General features: G+C 31.6%; 1 non-coding gene across 1 annotated transcript; it reads right to left on the bottom strand.

The window, feature by feature from the left end:
• Nucleotides 1-11190: 11190 nt before the first annotated feature.
• Nucleotides 11191-11262, bottom strand: Trnam-cau. Its single transcript has one exon. It is a non-coding gene; the product is annotated as a tRNA-Met (tRNA).
• Nucleotides 11263-19826: the final 8564 nt, after the last annotated feature.

The raw sequence follows: 19826 nt of genomic DNA, 5'->3' as shown, positions 1-19826 counted from the left end.
AATAATTATTTATTATTCATTTTCAGAAAAATGTTGGTTTATTATTTATCTATAGGTATATACAGGGTGGTCCAGATTTTAGTGCAATAACTATGCCGTCAGATAGAACAACTCTTTTCATGAAAAAAATTCCTAAAAATATATATCCTAACAAGCTTCGTTGCAGAGATACAGGGTATTGAATTTTGAAAAATAATAGTTTTTACTTACTTTTTACTCTAGTATTATTACATTCATTGTTTAAATTTTTTAGGTATTGAAGTCTTGATGATGTGATGTTTCGAATCAGGTAAGTGTCTTTTGCCAAAATGATCCAATGGAGTAGATAGTACGAGGAATAGTATTTGCTTTGTACTCGATTATCTCGAAAATGGTACATTCTGTGAAGATAATTCAAAAGCCGTTTTTTGTAATAAAATTTCAGAAATGAAACAATTCTTCCGAAGAAAAGAGGTTGGTGTAGATTTCCAATACGAAAAGAATCATCGCACCCCTATATTTACGCCACTGGATCATTTTGGCAGGAGACACTTCCCTAATTCGAAGTGTACTGAAATCTGGACCACCCTTTTTATAAAAGAGGATCTATGTAAGGACATCATATTCAAACAATTGCACCAAATTGGATAATTCTTTTTCTTTTTGTTTCTTTTTTTTTCTTTACTCTCATAAGAAGGTTTATACAATGAAATATTTTCGAAAAAATTTTAAGGAAAAGAAAAAAAGGCTTTCCTTTTTCTTCCGACCGAGCGAACACTTATAGAATATAATTTGACAGTTCGAAAGATGTATTTGACCTCAGAGTAATAAAAACAGAAAGAGGGAGCATATGTCATTTTCAGTAAGCAAATTTTTTCCCCAACATGAACTATCAAATTCGATACGAGATCGCGTGAATGAAAACATATTAGTGATACTATACTTTACTCAATTCGCGAGTTTCTCCACAAAGAACACACTTCGCATGTCCATAGTGAATCAACGTTTCACATTAATTCAAAATATATTGAAATAAATACCTTAATATATTAGTAATTCAGAAAACAAATTTCAAAGCCTAACGATGTGAAACAACCGATGACACTAGAAGAGCAAAAGTTGCCAAACCTAGGATTTCAGCAGGTAGATACAGAAAATTATAAATATTCTGCTTATTATAAATTCGACAATTAGGAAAAATATCCGATTCCAAATATTCAAATTTGCATATTTAATCGGGAATCACATAAATAAATATATTTCATTGTGGATTTGAGAATATATCACAATCCTACAACGTAATCTAACCATGTTGGGGATATTTAAAAATTGCGTATACTCCCTCTATCTATGTTTATTATTTTATTTGACAGAAGGTAGACGATTATATTGAGATGAAAATTATTCTTTTTTAATTTATTGAGCCCGTGCAAAGCCGGGGCTAGCAGCTAGTATTTCATATTATAGAAGCTGCGGAACTTTCGGTTTTTAAATTCTTCACATTGCAAATACAAACAGACAATTTCATTATCCTTTCTTTCTTTATTGAAAATAAGAAAGAAGCAGATTTTTTAGGTGCGAAATTAATTATTTATGAATAAGTGTTATAAATGTGGTTATCTCTCTATCCTCCTTCAAAGCACTGATCGATTCCGAAATTAATTTCTCCTGTCAGTTATCCCATTAAAAAACGTTCCTGCTTTCGACATGGTCCCTGAAAAGAACTCACACAAAACCAATATCGAAAGTGAGCGAGCATGAAATGAAACCCCTTTGTACTCTACTATGTTACACACTGTATTACATCAGGGAACCCCTTCAGTCCATACTCTTTTCAATTAAATCCCCTAACCTCCCTTAAAGCCAGTAAATCTTGTTCTGATTGAATTCTTCCATCCGGACATGTAGTGTAGACTGACTGAGAAATCACAATACTGTGAATTCCATATTTATTCCGATATGACTGTTTCCGGTCAGCAGAGGAAGCATGGAACACTGACCGGAAGTCAGTCTTCTGCTCTTTGAAGGGCATGTACGCTGATCGTGCAACGCAATGCAATGGGGGGCTTAGGACAGGTATTGTTTGGTTGTGCTTCTTCGGGTTTCAGTCAGTGAACTATGGGTTTACAATGTCATATTTAATTGAGCGCATTTTGAATAGGTAACATTCGTGAGGGAAAATAAGACATGTATCAGAGTATCATATTAAGGTTCCTGGTGAATGGAATTGAACGGATTTCGAGTACTTCCTAGTGCTGCACGATGCCGTTAGGCTGAAAGAATTACATATATTACATACAGGGTATTTCATCATAAACTCGACAAACATATACAGAGTGCCTACTTTTAAAAGGGCTAACCTTCAAGAGGAGATCATACGAATTATTTGAAACAAAAAATGTCATACAACATATGGTCGAAATGTTGATGGTTATTCTTCAATTCAATATGTCTTGATTTCACGAAGTATTTCAAGTTTTTCCATAAAATCAATTAAATTTCAGTTATCCTTGTAGCCACATCAAATTTGACCAAATATCTGGAAACGGAATTAAATATGATACAAGGTAAGGAGATGAATACCACTATTCTGAAGTGAACAATCTCAGTTATGTTGTTCTAATGGTTTTATCGATGAAAAATTATTAATTATGGACATGTTTTCTTTCATGCAAAAAATATGAAATATTCGAAACCTAAATTTGTTCTAACTTGAAGCTCTTTATGATTGAATATTAATATAGTTCTTTTAGAACATGTATTTATCGGTTGAATCAAAGTAATTCGAACGAATAAACTGAATTTTAACAATACAGATTTCATGAAAAAATGTAAAGGAAACAGACTGTTGTTTAAATTTTTTTCATAAAATCTGTGTTATTAAATTTTAGTTTATTCGTTTGAATTGTTTTGATTCAACAGATACACTTCCAAGAGAATCATTTCAATATGCAATCATAAAAAGCTTCAAATTCAAATTTAGGTTTTGAACATTTCATCATTTCTTTATTTTGTTAGCCATGAAATTATGGCAGAGGACAAGCAATTAGCACAAAAGTTGATGATATGTCTTTCAAAAGTACACTGAATGAGGTTTTTTTGCTGAAAATAAAACATGTCCATAATTGATAAGTTTTTAATCAATAAAACCAATGGAAAAATTTGACTGATTTTATTCACTTCAGAATGGTGATATTCATCATCTAATTATCACGCCCACAATAAGAATATTTTTGCACAGAAATTGTTGCATTTCTGAAATCAACAAAGCTTCATTAAAAGAATAGGCTATTGAATTATTTTCATGGAATGTACAATTTTCGAGATAATAGAGAACAAAAAAGCCAATACTATCCACAAAAATCTACAAAAATTGATTTTCAAAAAAACCCATTAGTTATAATTGAAAGTACAAAAATAACTCTTTCAGATGGCATTCAAATGAACATTTCTGAAAGATACTCAAACAATGAAAATTTTTTGTGAATAGTTTTTATTGTTTGAGTGTCTGATGAATTTTTTTTCTGAATTCAGAAAGAACTCTGAAAAAAATTCCAAATTGGGGGAAAACCTGCAGTAATCATATTTTTTTTCGGTTTCCGAATTGAATATCATTTGCTGAATGAACATAACTTTCTAAAAATTCTGTGAAAAAATTTATTCATAAATCGAATAATTTTTTTTTACGTGTTTAGATACAGCGAAAAAAAAAATTCACCCAAAATTGTTGAAATGTTTCACGATTGTACTTTTTTTTGTACCTAACACGAATATGCAAAAAAATCAAAAATATCGGACTGTTCTTTTATTGAAGCCATTTATTTCCTTGGATTAGTTCAAATTTACATTCTACAGGTAATACTTCAAGGTCGAAAGTACGATTTCCAACAGAGATTCATTGGAATTATAGTGAAATTTTTTTTTGTGATAACTTATTATTATTGACGATTTTTATATAGTTTGATAAGAAATTTATATATCATGTTATATAGTTTTGAAAAGGAAAGGGAAGAATTCGGTGATTTTATAAGTAAGAAATTGATATGGTTTACATTATAAAAAAAAACAAGTTTGTGTTATAACTTCAAAACTAATGGCAATAAAAAATAAATTATTACATCAATGGATTCAATTAGGACAAATGCCTCTAGGATGTTTTTGTTTCATTTTAATAGCACCAACAATAAAGAAGTTATGAGAATTTTTCATTTCGCGCCAAATTCCATTTTGTCTTATAGCTTGAAAACAGTTGAAAATATGAATTTTGGGTTTTTACCAAATTTATTTTCTCGAAAATTGTGTCCGAAAATGTGCCATTCATTTTTTCTAGCTCAAAGGGATTCTGAGATCCTGTCACTAGACAAAGAATTTGGGACACCTGATACACTTAGTCGAAATGTAAAATTTTCCTGAAGATATTCACAATTGTTCCGCCAACATCATGGCGGAACAATTGTAAATATCCAAATTTATAAGAATTGTTTTTTTTTATTTTGTTTATTTATTTTTATGTTCCAATAAGGGATCCGGAGAAAATATTCATTGACTATTCACACTCCAGTAGTTCCTATATCTCCTCGTTTTGTGTAATTCCTGAAGTGACATCTTGAATTATGACATTTCCTACATCGAGTGTAGAAATTCAGTTATCGGAGAAGGCGATCCTTCTTGCTCTAAATTCATTGGTCTCACAACAACACCCGACCTTCGGAATCCTCTAGAGATTTCAGAGGGAGAGAGAATCCAGTGTTCCCACCTGTTTGTGTAGAATTGATTTAAAATCATGTGTTGTTTTTGAGAGGAGGGTGCCGTTTTTTATCGAAAGAAGGAAACGGATATACTCTGAACTCCGTGCAGGAAATGAACAATATGAGTGTGGGTATTTCATTCATAAAACGTGGGGTCTGTTTGTGGGTATTATTCTGGCAGTCCATGTAAAAAATTAATGTTTACCGGATTTGACGGAGATTTGAACCAATAGGTAAAATAATGATTTCCTGAATAGGAGAATGTACAATTTTAATATTTCCATTATGGAGATTATGCCACTATCTACAGTGGATTAGAATTTTTGCAGATCTAAAAATAAATATTAGTCGAACTGTTTTGAAAACAAATATCAATGTATTATCGTGTAGAAATATAATGCACTTCCTGATTTATTCTCTTATCCAACAGAATATTATGCAGAATTTAAATAAATAGTTGGGCACTATTGAAGGGTATTGCAAAAAGAATTATTAAATGGTTACAATGTATAATATGTGTATAATTTTTCAATATTTCTTAAGTTATTTGTGTTCAGTATGTTATGCCTTTCAATCTTGAAAAGAAGGACTCTTCAACGACGTATAAAAATTGTGCCAATTTGTGAATACTTATTCAGTTAATCGACTCACTATTCGTTGTATAAAAAAAATTGAAAATGGTACCAAGTACGTCTCAGTACCTAAAGGGTGCTTTTTTTAGAGCTATAGAACTTTAAATTGCAATAAAAAAACGATGGATTATTCGATTGACATGAATTTTATTTATCCGCAAGATAATCTTGTGGCATTACATTTTAAATATGAATTCTGGCATATGACCGCCACGGCTGGCTTGGATCTAGTCCAATCTGGACGTCCAATTTTCGATGACTTTTTCCAACACTTGTGGCCGTATATCGGCAATAACACGGCAAATGTTGTCTTCCAAATGGTCAAGGGTTTGTGGCTTATCCGCATAGACCAATGACTTTACATAACCCCACAGAAAGTAGTCTAGCGGTGTTAAATCACAAGATCTTGGAGGCCAATTCACAATTCCAAAACGTGAAATTAGGCGGTCACCAAACGTGTCTATCAATAAATCGATTGTGGCACGAGCTGTGTGACATGTTGAGCCGTCTTGTTGGAACCACAGCTCCTGGAAATCATGGTTGTTCAATTCAGGAATGAAAAAGTTAGTAATCATGGCTCTGTACCGATCACCATTGATTGTAACGTTCTGGCCATTATCGTTTTTGAAGATGTTCGGACCAAGGATTCCACCAGCCCATAATGCGCACCAAACAGTCAGTTTTTCTGGATGTAACGGTGTTTCGACATACACTTGAGGATTAGCTTCACTCCAAATGCGGCAGTTTTGTTTGTTGACGTAGCCATTCAACCAGAAGTGCGCTTCATCGCTAATGGACGTAGTGCGCGATACGTATTCCGCACAGAACCATTTTTTTCGAAATAAAATTGCACTATTTGCAGGCGTTGTTCAGGCGTGAGTCTATTCATGATGAATTGCCAAACCAAACTGAGAATAAATCACTTGACAGCTGTTAAATCGGTCGCCATCTTGAACAGTAATGCCAACTTAAAGTAATATACCTCGAAAAAAAACACCCGTTACTTGGTACTGGTACTCTTGTATCGTGTAAAGAAGATTCAATTTTATCTACAACACGTCGAATAATGAGTCATTTAAATAAATAATTTCGAATATGAATTCTTCCTGAATTTCTTTCAGTATTCACAAATAAACACGATTTGATAACAATTCAACAATTTCTCAACGTTGTTAATCTCTCCAAGATTAAATGGCACAATCTAATGAACACAAATGTCATGAGAAATGCCAATAAACAGTGTTGCCATATAAAATTGTATTATTCCTAAATTTACGGGGTAACCTATTTTAAGAAATCCACTGAAGTAGCTCTTTGGGAAAAACCTGGATCAAAAAATGTTTCAAACGGAAGTTTTTTAGACTTCAAACGGGACATCAAATGCTGATATTCAATATAAGTTTGATTTCAAGGTCAAGGACAAAGTCAAGTAGAATTTTAAATAGAGTTAATACTTTTTTCTTTGCAGAATCTCATTCTTAGTAAAAAACTAGCAATATTTTGTCTTTTTCTTTTTTTTGCGTTAAAAACAAAAATGTGTTTTATGCCCAGGATGGTTATGATGAAAATCTTCTACACACAATCTATAATACATAATTGAAGGAGTGAGTACTCATGAAAGGAGAAATAACAAATCAAAAAAACATTTTTTTAATTGAAACATGCAAACGAAAATTGAATTAATAGCACATTTCACCTAATTAAAACAGTTTTCCATGTTTAGAAATGCACAGTTCTATCCTCTATTCGAAGCTATAAAAAACAAACTAGCATTCATTTTTGAATATGTTCATTAGGAAAACAAAAATAAACGATTTTATGAGAAATAACTTCCAAGTACTTGTTTATCTGAAGTATGAAATATTTAATGTCCAGAGAAATTCATTTCATAGAAAAAAGAGACAAAATATTTTTAGTTCTTCAAGAATATCAATTCATGAAAGAGTCCAAAATTCAAAATAAACTGTTTTTTCGCATACCGGATTTTGGCATTCGGTTTACACTGAAAGATTTGAACTGCTTTAAAACCATTTGAATATTTTGATTTCTTAAGGAATATTAAGACTTTTTTGGATAAATCTCAAAATTATGAATGCAATATAACCGGTAAGATCTACTGCAAGGGTAAAATTCTTACAGTCTTGCGATGATAATGTTGCATCTTCTTTTATCAGTTTAATACAACACATTCTTGAAAATAATTGGAAATATTTCCCAACATTTACATAGCGATAGGAATACTTTTGATTAAGTCAGTTTCGATATATCGACAGCGAAGCGGTCATTTTCAAAGTTAAACTTGAATGAAGTTATAAATATAAGATTTTTGAATTGTTGTTACATTAAACAAGTAGCCAGTGAAATAGGAATGTTAGAATCAATGCATAATAATGATATAGAGGCAATTTTTCATCTACCTCATTTAATTTCGAATTTAAGTCATCATAAGGGAAAACAAGAAGGGACAGAATTATAATATTTATCCAGAGACGCATTTTGGGCTAGCAAAGGACCAGCTAATATTTCCTAAAAAAAAATGTATATTCCCCATTAAAAAACCTACTTGGACTTGAAATGACCTTGACATCAAACTCCAAGGTCACATTGAAAGTCTGCATTCGATGTTCACTCTAAAAACTAAGATATTTTCATTTGATTTCATTTTTTGATCTAGGTTCTTACCAAGGAGTTAATTAATTGATTTTCGACCTTTGAAATTCACCGATCAGAATCTAGATTCTGATATTTTTCCTTGAATAACAATTCTGGAGATTTATTATTGAAAATTGAAAATAATGCACCGTAACCATAATTGTACCTACATGTTGAGTTTTCTTGACTCTCGGTTTCGTTTTTTTGAATATTGCTCTGAATGTGAAAGAATTAGAATGAATTCTACATAAAAAATAATAAAAGAGTTTCGAAAACATAAGGTGATATAAAAGAAAATTCCACTTCCACAGATACCTAAGTTTGAATGTTTCAGACATATTTTGAATATAATAGCACCCAGAACCTCTCTTCAAACTTCCTTATCAATCATCAATCTATCTCACATTCGAACAAGTAAAATACATCCGTGAAGTTCTCGAATTCGGTGGTTCCACCCTCAACTACTAGACCTTTTTTTAGGCGTCCTTCAGGGTCCCAATTCTCCCATTTAATGCCGAGGTAGGTATATAGGTTAAGCACGTTTCCTGCATTTTTTTCGTCCGTTTTTTAACACGGGTGTTTACAAAAATAAAAACATCTGCATTTTGATATTCGTATTTCCTGTACCTTGAGTAATTAGAGACGAACATCTTAAGATGATTTAGTGGAGGAAATACATTTTTTTACGATTTCGAGTTGGGTATTGGTTACTAATTGGAAGGAGTACAAAAAAGGTGGCTTATGAATGGAAGTGCTGCCGTTTCCAGGTGGAAACTTATTCGAATGGATGACATCTGATGAATTTTTTCGTCCTTGAAAACTTATGACTTAGCGCCCCCTATCGAAAGCAGCAAAAACAAATTCATCATGAGTATATTTTGTCCTCAATCAACAAGATATTATCTTTCAGACGAGATCTAATTTGCTCGAAAATGTTGAGCCAAACTGAAGTTACAGGCACTTCCATCAGTCAGATTTCTCCCTTTCACCTACCCTTATTTGATGTCGTAAAATCGAAAGTGACAATTCAAAAAGATAGAGAATTTTCCAAGGATTACAGTGATGATATTTTTCCTTCAATTTCATATGAAACATTTTCGAGTAAAATTCATTTTTCTACTCGACGATAGCTATTACGCCCCCTAGCGGTAGATATATGAACTTCAAAACAATTTCCAGTGTGTTTTCTTGTATACTTTATTGGTAAAATTCTCTACGATGAGTGGATCCTGAGATGTAGCCGCTTACCTCGCTTATTTGCCCACCCTGTGTCATTTTTCTCACCTTGTACATATATTTCTAGGAAGGTAATTAATCATCTATGACCTGTCATGAGTAAAATATAAACCAAACAAATTAATGAAAAAACACAAAATAATCAGATCTCCAATTGAAGGAAAAAGATTCATATACAAAATATTGTCGAAATCTCAATATTTTTAAAATGCATGACATTTTTGAAAAAACCAGAAACAGAATGCTTTTCGAGAGATCAGCTGCTAAAACCAGCGTTGAAAAATATAGGATGTCCCATTTAAAAAACACCAACTCTCTTCTTTATCTCTAAAACTGTAATTTTTATGATCTGTAATGAGTTATTAGATTTAGAATTTTCTCCTACTAAGTCAATCCAAAAATTCGAGGTCTACACCTACTGTGGAAATTTGTTCGAGAGTTAACGTCTTTACGGCACGCAGCGCACAATACGAAATGATTACGAAAGGATAGAGCGATCTGTTCAGGGAACGACCACCCAAAAATGAATGTATACAAGGGTTACAAATGTACAGAAGAACAACTGTATATTCGATATACTTTTATTCGATTCTGTCACAAATTTTATTGTTAATATAAGCTCTTCGATTTTTCTTATTATTAATGCATAATTACAATAAAATAAAAAAATAAAAATGTTATCAAATCAAGGCACATTCAGAGTGTAAAATTTGAATGACATATCTATGTTTACAAAATATATGTAGTTTTTAATCAATTGTATAAATAATATCATTTGATTTAATTAGCATTCAAGATAATGTAAATTTTATTCTGTCTAATTGGTTAATTGAAATTACGATTATATTATCTTGACAATTAATTGTTTTCCTCCATTCATCTACTTTCCAATGAAAAAATTGTTGATTTGAACAAATCAGAACGAAAGACTTTTAATCAGTATCTAGTTTCCTATAGAGTTGGTTAATTTTTTCAAGCGATTTCAAGATTCTACATCTACATCAATTGAGCCCAATAAATGGTGACCAAATTCCAGAGGAAAAGAATGGAAACATGGATTGATGTTTGCTATTATTGGGTATTTGATTCAACAAATAATTCATAATAAAATGAAGTTAATTATTTCGGGACTTATTATACAGGGTGTTTCCTAAACATGCGGCAAAAATTCAGGGGGTTGTTCCTTGGACTATTTTAAGCATGTTTTGTCCTTGGATGATTTTTGAAAAATCTCTTTGTTTCGAAGATACAGGGCGAACAACATTTTTCATATTTTTAAAATTAATAATAGTTTAAATAAAAATGCGTACCGCACTGTGTTTACTAAGTAGGTACAATTTATTTTTAAATTTGTTAAACAACATTCCAATTACTAAAAACGGCCAGTTTTTTGACTAAAAATAGATAAGTGCAGATGGTAAAGGAATACAGATTAAACACGGTTTTCATTTGAATTCGTTTTGTGATGTATTAGCAATTAACATTTTATTTATTTATTTTTTTATTGGATGCTTGTATGCTGGCTAGAGGTGGTCATTTTCAACAGTTTTTGTAGGTTGAGTTGAATTTTCATGTAATTTTTCATAATAAAATGTTATTATCTGAAATTTTGTTTCCCCTATATCTTCGAAACAAATAGGTTTTTCAAAAATCATCAAAGGACAAAATATTTTTAGAATAGTCCAAGGAACAACCCCCTGAATTTTTGCCGCATGTTTAGGAAACACCCTGTATTATGTTTCCTCACTCCATACAGTAAAAGTTTGTTGATGGATTGTTTTGACTTCTAGAAATATACGGAAACGTGAAATGAATTTACTTGTAATTTATTCGTTAAATATTTTGAATGTAACAAAAACGTTCAATGTCACAAAATGTTGTATATTCTATTGAAACTAAACCAAATCGAAGATTTCAAGTTATACAATAAGAAAAAAAATTTGTAGCAGAGCGTGGTTTCGATCCACGGACCTCTGGGTTATGGGCCCAGCACGCTTCCACTGCGCCACTCTGCTGTGTGATAATTTGGAGGAATTGGTGACTTATGAACTGAGATATTAGTTTGAAACCAAAGCAAATTTGTGTGGTGAATAGGTTGTGACTTGTGATCGTATGATTTATGCCTAATTCCAACAGAACAGTTTCTGTGAAAAATTACTCGCGACAATTTATTCATTGAAAAAGTCGTTGAAAATAGCTAGAGAATCTGAATAGAGCTTAACTGAAATCAGGGAGTGTATCATAAGTACCTACTTACTTGAAATTTGAAATAGGCACTAACTACTTAGTAGTGGATATATATGTCGCTGAATACTATATTTTTAATGACCTACCCACGCCAAGGTAAATTCACTTGAGTCCTCTTATACATTGATTTATTTTTTGTTTATTTGTAAGGCATTCCTCCAATATCAATGATTCTTCTATGATACCCATAAAAAAACCAACATTGTAGTGTAGGTACTAGAGGAATAGGTGAAGTGACCTTGGTGACCCCAAATTTAGTAAGTCTGGAAAATTTCATCTCGTTCAGAACGTTATGTCCTAATCTACATAATTACCAATATCTGAAAAGCTTTTTCGTGGCATATGCTGGCATGCTGCGTGTTTTCATTATTGTCTTATTCAAAGGTGGAAAAGCAAACAAATTTCATTCGGAAGAAATTAGATTTTTCGCAACAATAATTGACAAAAACGTTATTGAAACTTTTAAAAACTTGGAAACGTTAGTATGTTTGCATTTAATTGAAACCTTACAAAGCAAAAACATTCCCGATTTTGTTAAATAGGATTTTTAAATGGATCTAATATGGCCGATTATTATGAGACTACAACTATAGGTACATACGCTCAGGTCTACGTATTTTCGCTTATCGTCACGGTATATAACTTAATGATAGTATAATTAGTGATAAAGAGAACGAGGCTCGACTCACTGAACCTAATCCAATGCATTCACAATGCAAGATAATTCTACCATACAGCACAATTTACATGGAAACTGGTAGCTTAACTACCATAGGATAGGCGTTCTGTGTGTTTTTTTTTTCGCGTTTTAGCTATCAATGACGGAACACTATAATCAGTGCGATAAGGGGTGGTTAGAAAATGCAGTTGTTTGTATTGCAGAAAACATCGTAATCTGAGTGAACTAAAATTGCAATGTATACCTAAGTATCATTGACATTATTTTTGATGAGAATATTAACCAACTGAATAAAATGCTTATCAGTAAACAAATTCAAATGAGCTACCCTTCAACAATAGCTCAATCCACCAACCAAAATGCTTGCTATTTTTCAACTGGTTAATATTTTTGGATTTAGAATCCGAAATAGGTACTTCCTAGCTGTCAGATTTATTTTTTTCTGTCTGAGCAAAGCATTTTTTATTTTCAACTTATGTTGAAATAATTATGGATTCAATATTTTTGATAATTCATTGTTAAAAGTCACTTCAAACCACTTTCAGATCCAAGGTCTTAAAAACTTCACTTTTACGTTGAAAATTTGTGCAGTAAAACTGTCTGCGCGAAAATTTGAAGTACAAGTCTCAGTTTAGTTTTAAGTAGTGTTTCCGAATATTAAAACAGATTTACAACATTCCGATGTACAGGATGTTGTTTCGAGGATTCAAACGATTCATAATTTTTTGTTAACTCGGACCTGGATTTTCATGGCGGTTATTGCATGATACGTTTGGGCTCTCAATTAGGAACATTTTTGCCAAATATGAAGAAAATATACCGGGTGGTTCGTTTGATATGGCCTCAGAAAGAAACGGGCAAAATTCATAAAACACCCTGTGTCTCGTCTACGAAGACAGTAAGACCCAATAAATGGGGTATCTCCAGACGCGCCTTGGTGCCACCTATGCACCTGTGAAGTATTTCCGTTTCCCAATGAAACATCCTGTATAATATTTTATAATATTCTTGTTTTTATTATTCATTCCAGATACATACATATCTAAATAATTCGTATTTCATTGAAACTTTTCTTTCTGTTTCTATACGTTGATCAAATTTTATTCCGTTATCTTTTTTTTTTATTTTCCTGCATATGTATAATACTTCAGATTTTCTTTGATTTATTCGATTCCCTCCCGAAAACTATGGCCCCCCTTATTTTCGAAAGCTGGCATCGCCACTGTTAGTAGTTTCCATGAAGGCTCCAATTTTAGTCGACCATCATATATTATACAAGGTGTAACATGAGTGACTGGCCATAGCCTATTGGTGAATTCAGATCATCCAGGCATTTTAGAAAAGTAGTAAGTAGTTGTATCTTATGACTGCTAGTTTCGGAGATGAGAGTGATTCATGAAAATTGGGGAATATTTCTGATCTCCATAACTTGGAAATCGGCAGTCAGATTTTGTTGAAATTTCGTGGGTTTATTCACTTCATGCAATCCCTTGAAATGATCAATGTAATTTCAATATTTTAGGACAGTTTTCAGATTATTGAGTTTTTCCTATAGACTTCGAAATCTATTTTTTTTACACATTTAAAGTAAAATCTTTATTGCAATGAAAAAATATATTATTTAGTCTAATGAATTCAATTTTTACTTTGAATGGCACACTTTTTTCGAAAGGGTAGCAAATGAATGAATTTATGTGTGATGTAACTTTTTTGGATTACAGTCTAATTTTTATTTCTTTTGTGATAATATTTGATGTTATCTGATAATTTTTCGGATTTTATAGTTTTCTTTTCAACTCCCTTTCATTGTCAACCTTCAGCACCTACTGAATGCTGTGACACGCTGCGTAAAATATATAAGTCAACCTCTATTTTATATAAATTTATGTCAATGTGTTAATAACATATACTGAAAGTTGTTTGATACCTATCCTTTGGGTTTATTTTGCTTATAAAAGTCTTCAGTTCTAAAGAGATCTTATTACAGCCTTATTTTTTCATGCTGATCCCAGGAATTCAACCTGACCAGTAGATACCCAAAACAATTTCTATCTCGATTCAAAGCTTTCACAATTTGATTCATCAGCACCCACTTAGTATGCATAGGCGGAAATAATATCATTTCTCGCGTAACCAAAGCTTGTTTACGTTTTGTTTTATTTGAACAATGACATCGCTCGAAGGCCAATTTCTGTTAATACGATGTTAATTAAGCTCTGCTGTCCAAAAGGAATAAAAAACAAGGATTCTTGTTGTTGTGAAATCTTGTTGTTTTTACATTTCCCCTGCGTATGAGTGTATCTAAAGATTATAAAAAAAAAAACAAGAAACATTCAAAATACTTTTGTATTAAAACATGGAACCAGTCACTTTCATCGCTTGATTCGTCGTCTATACTAAATACTAAAAATAATAAGTCCAGCACCAGTATTTTTCTTCTCCTCATATAATGTGTGATTCACATTTGCTCCAACTGACGGGAGATATCTTTTCAACTTCTTCTTTTATCAGATCAATAGCAGAATAATCAATTTGTAACCGTTTTATGAAAGAACATATTTTAAACTTCGTTTTGAAATGTCAATAAAAAGGCGCCAATCTTCTGGGGTGTATTCTGTCAAATCAATTCAGGTTAAGAGTCTTTTGATATTGTTAAGAATGCCATTTTTTTTATTTGTTTCGGCTATAATTCCCATTTTTCGAATTTTATTGCAGAATTGCCTTCGTGAAGAATCGTGAAAAATTTTTCGTACAAAATTTGAATTTTTTGCAGCAGTATACGAATCTGCAATAAAAAACTGGGTTTCCCATTTGAAATTCCAAAGTTGCCCCTCTTTCCCCATAGAAGAGATTTTAGCATAAGTGGACTTCTGCCTCAAAACCTTCAACCTTTTATTCGAAACATTTTTCCGTAAGATATTTCTTTCGAGATTTTTGACTGATTCAACTTAAAAAAAAACACCTGGTATATTTAGTTAGAATATGAGAAGGAAATTTCTATTTTGGTCTTTTTGAGATCAGCAGAAAAAACAATTGAAATCACTCTCCTATTGGACATTAGAAATCTTAAGAATAGAACCTTTACAGGGTGTTTCATTGGGATTTGACAGAAAATAATTTCTCAAAATTTACTTATTTAGTGAAAAACAATTGTCAGGATATCAGGATATACAACTGAATTAATGTATTCAATCAGCGAAACCAAAAAATTCCCAATTTAATCTCAATGTACGATTTTTCTGAGAAGTTAGTGAAATTCCACTATTGAACTTAATTTTTGGCCGAAATTTTCGATGAGTTGAATGACGTGCGGGACATTAAAATCTACTAATCTCAATTGAAAAATTTCTGCTCTTCACGAATATTACCATGAAATTCCAATATTCCACTATACAGGGTGTCGAATCTTAACTTGTGAAAAGTCCCATATTTTTCTAATACGGACCTGATTTTTTCAATTAGTTTAAAGTTTGATCGAAGGACCTAATGGAGTAAATTGTTCGTTCCAAATATTAATCAAATATACTGGTGATTCGAAAGTTATAAGGAATTGAAAATATTGGTGAATTTATAAATCACCCTGTATCTCGGCTATGGAAAAGATTAGACCTATCAGTTTTTTGGAGTCGTCTAGGGCGGCTCTACCTCAGGTTAACGTATGTACATTTAACATTTAACAATGAAACACCCTGTATATTATTATATATATATATATATATATATATATATATATATATATATATATATATGTATGGTGTAGGAATACGAGATCCGTATACAGCCAAGTTATCAACGCTACGAGATCATGAGATCCGATGGCCGGATCTCGTAACGTATTTCGTTCATTTTCTGTATTCTGAGGTAGTATATATCATTCTGGCGAAGTTTGAGATGGAGCTCATAGCGGTCACTAATTACATGCAAATTGTACAAATGAAGTTCGGGAAAATTGGCGCTGGCATCGAAAATGTATATCGTCCTAGAGGTGTCGTGCGTACTTTGGGAGATCCTTGAATTGCAACACTGTGTGGATCTCGGAAAGTCGAAACTCTTTATCAATTTGATGAATTAAATACATACCTATTATTCATGTCATGACTCGTGGTGATTTATCTAAGTGGAATGACGAGAAGGGTTTGGGGATGCATTTATTTCGCTTCCTGATACTCGAATTCCTGACAACGCTTGAAAGTCTAGCTAGGGCAGTTTGAACTGTTATTTCGATAAGTGTATAGGATGGTCTTTGTTGGAAATTTTCAACTTTTTAATGTAGGTGTTCGAATATACATAAGTAAAATTGAACGAAATGAATAAGAGCGAGTTTTATCTAATGAATAAATGATATTCATCGAAGTATTTCATATTTATGAGGAAAAAATTATCTTTTCTTCAATACTATAAATGAAATCATTCGAGACGTACGTTTCCTTTCCTAATTTAATGTACTCGAGACAGAAAAATATTGAGTACTTGTACCTTTGCATAATGTTGTTCTAGGCTTTGATCATAAAATATTTATTGATAGAGCTCAAATTCAAGAGCCAATATGTTGAATTGATTTTATAAACCATAAATCAATTCATGGAAATTTTTGGAGTATCTTCTTGAAAATCTGTCAATAGATATTTCTTTGGAATTTTGTTATTGTCAATTTATAATTCTAAGAACGGATATCATTATGTCGGATCGCAGATCAATTAGTTTTAGGCTGAAAGTGACGTCGCTGAATAATTAAAAAAAAAAATTGTTGGAGGAAAAGTTTCGTTACATTTTCCCAAGAAAAATTTTCTATGAAAATTGATATGTTACACCAGCCTACTGAATCGGATTTTGTATCCAACAATAAACAGAAGTACCTACTGAAGATTAATGTAGGGTGGAATGCAAAATATCATATCTGGGACACGTACCAAATGATTTCGAATTATACTAGGCGGATTGTAGGTATCATTGACAAGCTTCAATATTTTCTACAATTTCTCGTATATACCGAATATTCGTCTATGGCTTTTTTTGGAAAAACTTAGGTATTGTTGAATGTAATTTCCATTGCTCTCTTGTATTTGTCAATCAGTAATATGTAAGAGAAGAAGATTTCTTCTTATTGGGTATTCCCCGAAAACTCTCGTTTTCTTTTGAAAAATGAATTTTTTGCTAGAAGACTAATGATAATATAACTTAATTCATTGCAAACATAGGTGCTAACTCTTTTTACTAAATGAAAACATTTCTAACAAGTAACTATGAATTTGAGGTCAATACTCCTATCTAAAACATCATTTTTAATTAGAACATCTTCTTCGAATTGCTTGAATTCCAATTTCAGAAAGAATCAAATCTTAAAATTTTTGTTGATTATTCTCTCGAAAATGGATAAGTTCAGAGCCTTCGATGATGAGTACCGTTTTTTAAATTGTGATATAAAAGAGGCGAAGCTATTTTGTTACCATAATACAAGAGCGCTCACATATTTTTGCGATTTAATAACTGTTGGTTATTTAAAAGGTAGCACCTGCTTGTTATTTTTTCAGTGGGAACAAACATGAGGAAGGTATCCAATTATTTATAACAAATTATTTATTAAATGAACAATTTAAGTTTCAAAGCGAATATTATTCTTTAACATGAAATAGCAGGATAAACTATGAAAATTGGTTAGTACATATAAATAATAAGTTGAATAAAATTATTGTATATCAAAAAATACTACACCTCCAACACAATTTCGAAAATTTTAAATTAAAACCGATTTTTGCAATAAACGTCTCAAATTGAATCTGCTGATTGAAGAGATTTATATTGGAATCTACTAAGAATGATGTAATAAGAAATATGCTTTTGCTTGTGTGTTTCTCACACCATTCCACTCTAAATCCCGTAGCTCTAAGCTGACATTAAATTCCACCTCAGATTCCACTAGTTAATATGCGAGTTTAACAAAAAGGTTTTTTATGATTCCAGGTTATTTTCCATCAAATTGCACCGCACATTTGTGTTTTCTAGAATAAAACCTTTACAAAAAAGATTTTGCACGAGAAATTAACCACAAAATTTCATTCAATATCAAGGAAATTTGATGTGGAATGTTGACATAATATATAATAGGAATTCCTTCGGAATTCGAAAAATTCTTAAACGATTTTTTTCAGTAGTTTTTATTGTTTAAAGAATACTCTTAACAGATCATAGAAATTAATTAACGTGTCAGAGACATAAAGCAAAGTTGGTGTTTCATAAATGGGACACTCTAAATATGTAGAGTTCCATTTAAAAAACAAGAAACTGCGTTGAAAAGTTTTTCAACCTCAGAATTGTCGAAAAGTGTACCGTTATCGATTTTTCAAAAATGTCATCTGTTTCAAAGATTGAGTAATTTGTCTTTATTATTTGATGGGACGCCCTATATATAAATATTTCTCGATGATTAAAAAGTAAAATAACTTATTTCCGCTTTATATTATATGAAGCGGAAATGAGTTATTTTACTTTTTAATCATCAAGATGAATTTCCGACAAGTAAAGACTGAGACAATCAAACACTAAATATTTCTCATTTATCTGCACATTTAATTCATTTTGTGTTCATCGTAGAATTGTAATCCAGTCATTAAAGTATCCAATTTTCAAAATACCAACACTCCTCTATATCTCTGAATCGATATTTGATTTCTAATTAAGTGGGAACACCCTATATATAACTCAATTACAATAATTCGAAGAATACAAAATGAATTGATCTCAAAATTGATGAAAAATATGTATATATGAGGTGTGCCATCAAAACGGTGTCCCATGTTTGAAACGGATAACAGAAATTTTTTTTTGATTGGATAGATTTAAATATGTTTCATTTCTTTCGGGATCTAACTGATGAATTAGATCTCGAAATAAATGAAACATTTCTACACAAAATGTTGTGTCCATTGATAATTTCAATCTAATATTATGTAGGATGTCCCATTTAAATGAGACCAATTCCCGTCTATATTTCTAAAACGATTATTAATTCCTATGCTGTGTGATTCTTAAAATATTAACCATTACAATTACTGGAATAACGGGAAATTAATTGAATCTCAAGATAAATGAAAAATATTTATATACGAGGTGTCCCATCAAAACAACGAAGTCAAAAAATCAATATCCTTGAAACAGATAACATTTTTTTAAAAGCGATAACGGGATGCTTTTCGACAAATCTGCGGACAAAATCTGCGTCGAAAAATATATGGTGTACCATTTGAGAAACATCAATTTTACTCTTTATTTTTTTAACGGTAGGTAATGATTTCTATGATGTGTTATCAGTATCATATGAAACATAAAAATTACTGAAGACAGTATTTTAGAATGTATTGAATATCTTGAATAGAAGATATATATATTGAAATATTTGAAACAGTAATTTTTCATGAATGTCTTGTAACTTGAGAACTGAGCAAGATATCTATGATCAGCTTTCTGATCTTGGTTTATTTCGAAAGAAGAGCTCAGGAGTCTTTGAAGATTTTTTCATCTAGTCTTATGAGTCTCGAGATACGTTCAGTGAGCATCGAATTTAGCTCATCCTGTACATACAGAGTGTCCGGAAACTATTACGCCGAATTAAAAAAGAACAAACGTCTTTGAACAATTTCGGAAAATGTGGAATTA

The sequence above is a fragment of the Harmonia axyridis genome, chromosome 6, assembly GCF_914767665.1.
Source record: "Harmonia axyridis chromosome 6, icHarAxyr1.1, whole genome shotgun sequence".
NCBI classification, from domain to species: domain Eukaryota; kingdom Metazoa; phylum Arthropoda; class Insecta; order Coleoptera; family Coccinellidae; genus Harmonia; species Harmonia axyridis.
This window is presented reverse-complemented; position numbering and strand designations above follow the sequence as displayed.